At 41.6% G+C, this 6,084-nt stretch overlaps 1 protein-coding gene across 1 annotated transcript in view; it reads left to right on the plus strand.

Moving 5' to 3' along the window:
• LOC308319331 (uncharacterized protein) overlaps positions 1-6,084 on the plus strand; it is a 95,121-nt gene that overhangs the window by 88,607 nt on the left and 430 nt on the right. The gene's annotated exons all lie outside the window — the stretch shown is intronic.

Here is a 6,084-nt window from a genome sequence, read left to right on the forward strand (position 1 = left end):
GTGTGAAGTGAGGGGTGCTCTTGTCATCGTACACATTTTAGTCATAGGCCTATTTGGCGGACATTTGACCTAATTTCTCCTTTATTGTCAATGGCAAATATTGCTTATAATAATACTTCACACAGGTGTCAATGGCAAATATGAGACGTGTGGGGACAAGATGTATGTCATATTTGGCGGACATTTGACGTGTGGGTACAAAAACTATATAGGAGGGCCTAGCGTCCCTCAAAAAATGGAAAAGAAGAACACAGTATGCAGTCGTTTTTCATGTTCATTTCACATGCATTATGTGAAATACTGTATGATGATGATTTCCTTTAATCATCTCGACACTAAAACATATCGTCATTACTTCACCATCAAAAACCAATTACACCCTGGCATTGGGTCCTTTAATCCACATCTTTATTACGTCATCATTGAGAGCTACTTAGCTACGAAAGCCATCTCTTATCATACTTAACAACACTACTTTTTTACCTCCAAAAACTAGGTACGTAGCAAATAGCTAAACCTAATAATTCAATATTTCACACGTTCTTTCACAGAGAAGCTGATATTTGACAGTTTGTAGCGGTCGACAGTACTTGTAAGCTCTGCTTGCGCACTAGTAGGCCATTACTTGTGTGCAACAAGCAAGGCACTCGACAGAGTGCAGTTCTAGTTATATTGTATTATTGATCCTTCTACTGCTTCTCCTTCTTCTGAATTGGCACACTTCTTGGTCGCGCACGGTCTGACTCTTCTGAGCCATACTTACTTTATAGGGTGACGTGACGTCGTGGCCTGACGTCACGCCACCGACCGTTTCCGTGACAGCACACCCGGCACTGAAACATATCATTATTACGTCACCATCGAGAGCCAGTTATACCCTGGCATTGGTACATATCTTCATTACGCCATACGCAGCTACAGACATATGCATCAAACGACCCAAGTAACCACAGTAAACTGATAATCAATTTACAGATTACATATACGTACGTATATACATAGAGGCATTTCCTGTAATCCACCTGACACTGAAAGATAACTTTATCACATCACCATTGACAGCCATTGAGTTATACAATGGCATTGGTATACATTATATATTTTTGTGCTTGATATGGCATTGGTTTCAGATTACATAATATACTGTAAGTATATATGTATATGTAATTTGTAAATTGAAAAGTAGTATACTGTGGTTACTTGGATCGTTTTATGCGTATGCCGTGGCTGCGTATGACGTAAGGAGTTAGAGACACCTATTACTCAGACCATTAGTATTGATATCATATCACTATAATCCAAAATTAAGTAAAATTAAAGCAAGGTTATTGAAGGTTTAAAATAAATAATAATATTATACTATAACATATTTTGTCATCTGATATCCATGTTTTATTTTTTAAGTGGATCCAGGACACTTCTAAACCGATGGGACTGTATTTATTGGCTACTTCAAAATATATATTTTTTACCTCCAATGACTAGGTACGTAGCACATAGCTAAACCTAATAATTCAATATTGAAACCAATATTTCACAGAGAGGATGAGATTTGAAAGTTCGCAGCGGTCGACAGTGTGCAGTTCTAGTTAGTTCATTTTTTGTTTTAAAAACGCCATTGACAATGAAGGGAAAATGTACGTCATCTTGTCCCTAACACAAACATTAAATCACATTAACAACTAGAACTGGACTCTGTCGAGTGCCTACTTGCTTGTTGCACACAAGTGTGCTATACTAACGGCGACATACGCATCAAGCACTGCACGAAAATTATGACTTGCGCGCGCAAGTAACTAGCTCTCAATGATGATGTATTGTACAGTAATAAAGATGTGGATTAAAGGACCCAATGCCAGGGTGTAATTGGTTTTCGATGATGACGTAATGACGATATGTTTTAGTGTCGGGAGGATTAAAGGTAATGCCCCTATGTATACATGCTGTAATCTGACACCACACCATATCAAGCACAAGTAGTCATTACATCATACGCTGTCACGGCGCATACGCATCAAACATCGAATCACTGGACAAAAACTATTACTTGCGTGCTCTGCTTGCGCAAGTAATAAAGATAATTTAATATTTGTTTTGACACTGTTTGTTTTACATCATCATTACATATATAGCAACATGAGTTACACTTTAATATATTAGCGCCCCCCTGGGGTTTAGTAAATGTATTTGTTTATTACTAAACCCCAAAATAGGAACCTTTGATTCTTAAATGTAAAAGTGGTTGCACACCGGTCGCGTTTTTCTGAACTGATTAAACAGCTTAAAAATCCGAATTAAGGGTCTGATCCTTCAACTCATGTTATAGACCAGGCATAGGCAACTTCGACCATGGGGAGGGCCACCACAGTTCCACACCAACTCCAGAGGGCCGCATTGCATATTACTGTCTTTGTACATCAGCTATTCTTTCTATGACACTGTCATAGAACAAATAGCGTTATGTGAACTTTATATTAACTAAATACAAATACATATGACATAAAAGAAGCATAGCATTTGAATAGTAGGCCTACTCATTAACCTACAAATTTAGACCAAGTAATAAAAAGCGGGTAATGTGTGCATGTTTGGAATTGTAACAGCTGAAATCAATAATACATCAGTATTCTGTGAATGTATTAAGTGAATGTGGGGGCCGCCAGTTGTCCATTTTATAGACTATTATATAGAGTGAAAACCTACAGGATCGAGTCGCAGCTGCAGTGTGTGCCGACTGTCCAGGACAATACCACGGTTGACCATTGCAATCCAAGCCGTCTATTTCAAAGTTCAAAAATTTCCAAGGGGGCAGGTCTGGGCAGGTTTTTAATTGGGCAGTCAGAACTCTGCCTGATGAAATTAATCTTACGCCTGGTTTCATTAATTTAGTCTGTGTTTGTGTTTGTGGAGCTGCCTTTCAGATCAGACACTCAGCCAAGGGAGTGTCATTTTGGTCATTTGGGAGCGGAGCTGCTGAGATGAAGATGCCCGAGGCTTCACACTTGTTTTTCCCTCAGCCACTTTAACCTGATAACAACAATCCTAATCCCTCCAGTCTGCCATATTTTACTTCTCACACCTCAGCCACTTTAACTAGATAACAAGATGTCGCCACATGACGTTTCTAAAAACATTAAAAGTCCATAGACTGCCCTGTAAGTCCGAAAGTCAACAAGAATAATCTTATAAGCTCACAAACGCATGATCACATCGTGACACGTTGTGACCTTGTGACATTACGTATAGATCAGCTATTTTTGAATGGCCAAACTATGAATCTGGGCATGCGTGTTCAAACTGTTCCCGTTTTGATGCAGACCCCCTGGTAACCCCTCAAGTGGACCCCTGGTAGTCCCCGGACCCTACTTTGAGAACCACTGTATTTAGACTTGATAGGCGATGTGAGAACTTTGGGGCCTGTGCCCACAGACAGTCACTCACATACTGCTGTCACCTCTACTGCCATTGACCCCTTGACCTTATCTCCACCATATGTTTTTGCCACAGTCTGTCTGTCTGTCTGTCTGTCTGTCTGTCTGTCTGTCCGGCCGACTGGCTGTGTCTGCCTGCCTGGCAGCCTGCGTGCACAGCTCACAAATAACTTTGCATCCACACCCCTAGTAATTGAGGGGCCGGCAGTGGGGCTCAGGGGTAGAGTGTGCACGTGTCCGCTTGGGAACCGGAACGTTCCCAATTCGATCCCGGGCTCCGTGTGTGAATGGGTGAATGGAAAGCACAATCCACGTAAAGCACATTGGATAAAGGTGTTAAATGTACCATTTCCCATGTTTTATGTATTGAATCAGCCTCAAGGCATATACCAGACTTCACGTTTGGACCTACAACTGTTACTCAGTCATGAGACGCGCGGCCATGTCAAGGGTTCTCGCAACTGGCAAAATTGGCCATGCACATTTTCATCAAACAAATTCCTGTCATTTAGCATTTTCCTCAAACCTTACCACGTCTTTTTGCTGTTACTGTAGCTACTCATATAGATGTTGTCCAAAACTCACACAAATCACTACACTTGTACACTTATCATGTGATAAACATGTATCGTTCAGCGTTTTCATATTCTATTCCAGTTGGTTCATTTATGTCACACAGTGACATTTCATAGGCCTCTACACTAAACCGGTTGCATAGCTTTGGTCTGACGTCCTAACAGTCCAACGACTGCAGTCCCGAAACCTTTATACTCTATAGGGATGGCAGAGCCACGGGTGTGTCTTAGTTGGCCACGCATGGGTCTTAACCGGCTACGTACAGTAGGCTATTGTGTCTTAACCGACCAGATATATGTCAGAGCCACAGGTGAGTCTTAACCAGCCATGTATGTGTCTTAAACAGCCACGCATGTCAGGGTCGGACAATTGGTTGTCAACTGTTTTCGTGCCAAGGACCCCCAAAATGATATACAGTATTTCTGCCGCCATCTGAAAAGGTTTTCTGCCATGCAGGGACCCCCAGAAGAGAAGAATAATGTTAAATTATTTCCATATTATTCCAAATTTATTTCTAAATGATTAGGATGCCAGGTCAAATAATACGCTATCAGACGCATGCACACACACACGCACGCACACACGCATGCACGCAGGTGCGCGCGCGCGCACACACACACACACACACACACACACACACACACACACACACAATGATTGTTAATGTGTGGTGTTGGCTAGAGCTGCACGATATGGACATATCTGTATTTTTGCCAATATTGCAATATCAATAAGATATACGATATTATTTACCACTTGCCCAAATCACATTTGTGATGACGGCTATGGCCATTTTTAGGCCAAGGAGTGTTTTTCGTGCAAAATTAATGCTTGGAATGGATTCAGAATCACGAAAACCCCCTAGTTTGACATGATGAATTTTGAAAGATTTTGCCTTATGTTGTCTATGGTGTGGTATACAAAAATAAATCACTTTTTCTCTCGATGTTTCCTGGCAGAGCAGACCTCTCATTCTGTGGACCTTATAATGACCAAATGAATAGAAAAATCACAAATAAAAAGTATGTCATATGACATCACAGGTCCTCTCAAATTCTGGGTGACTATTGGACTCCTAATGTGCCATATAGTAAATACTTATTCTGGGAAAACCTGGAGACATTCAGTATAAGTGCATGGGTGTTATAAAATGATCAAAATTAGAACAGTTTAATGGGGTGTCAAACAGAAAATCTAAAACTGTACCCGCACAGACAAGACCAAGTCTTTGCTGCGGACACATTTGTCTGTGTACGGTCATGTTGGTGACCCCTCTGATAACGATATATTGTGCAGCCTTAGGGCCGATTCATACTCCTATTTTACCGCTGTTTTGGCGCTGTAATGCCGAAATGATTTCGGCTCGTCAGAAAATTTCAGTAGCACCGAAGAGCCGACTTTAGGACGGTACCCGCCCCCCCCCCCGAACCTCAAATGACGTCAAATTGTAGGCTCTACAGCGCCGAACCGACTTTTATTCGGCTCTAAAATAGGAGTATGAATCGGCCCTTAGTATCGGCCCCTGCTCTGATGGGTGTTGTGGTGTGAAAGATTACGTAATGCCATTGGGTGGGCATGCACACGGGACGGACACAGCACTCGTGGGTCTTGGTAAAAGATTACGCATAGTGGCACGGAGGGGTGGGCCGGGTGGGTGGGTACAGCGCTCTACATGTGTATAAAATGTATAACAGCTGGACCGCGGGTTTAGAAAGGGGGAGGGGTGGGCGCTAAGACAGTCATGAGGGCTTCTCTAGACACACGCCTGCTTTCATGCGTGTCCTTGATGTTGTTCTCTGGGTTCTGTCCTTTGTCTTCCTCCTCCTCTTGTGACTTACAGGTATATGGGATGGGATCCTTATTATGCTTATTAGCTCACACATATCTTGGAGATTTCAATTTAACGTATAGCATTTGTTGAGCTGCAAATTGCTGACGATTGTAAGAATTTGTTGAAAACGTATTTATTTCATTATGCATTTTAGCCTATTGAAAGGTCTACCTGACGTATTTGTGCAGGTCAATGTTTCACTTTTCTTCTTCTTGTAATATTGCTCTTGTGTTTTAATTTGATTGT

Source organism: Protomyctophum bolini (genome assembly GCF_963924005.1).
Source record: "Protomyctophum bolini genome assembly, chromosome: 8".
NCBI lineage: Eukaryota > Metazoa > Chordata > Actinopteri > Myctophiformes > Myctophidae > Protomyctophum > Protomyctophum bolini.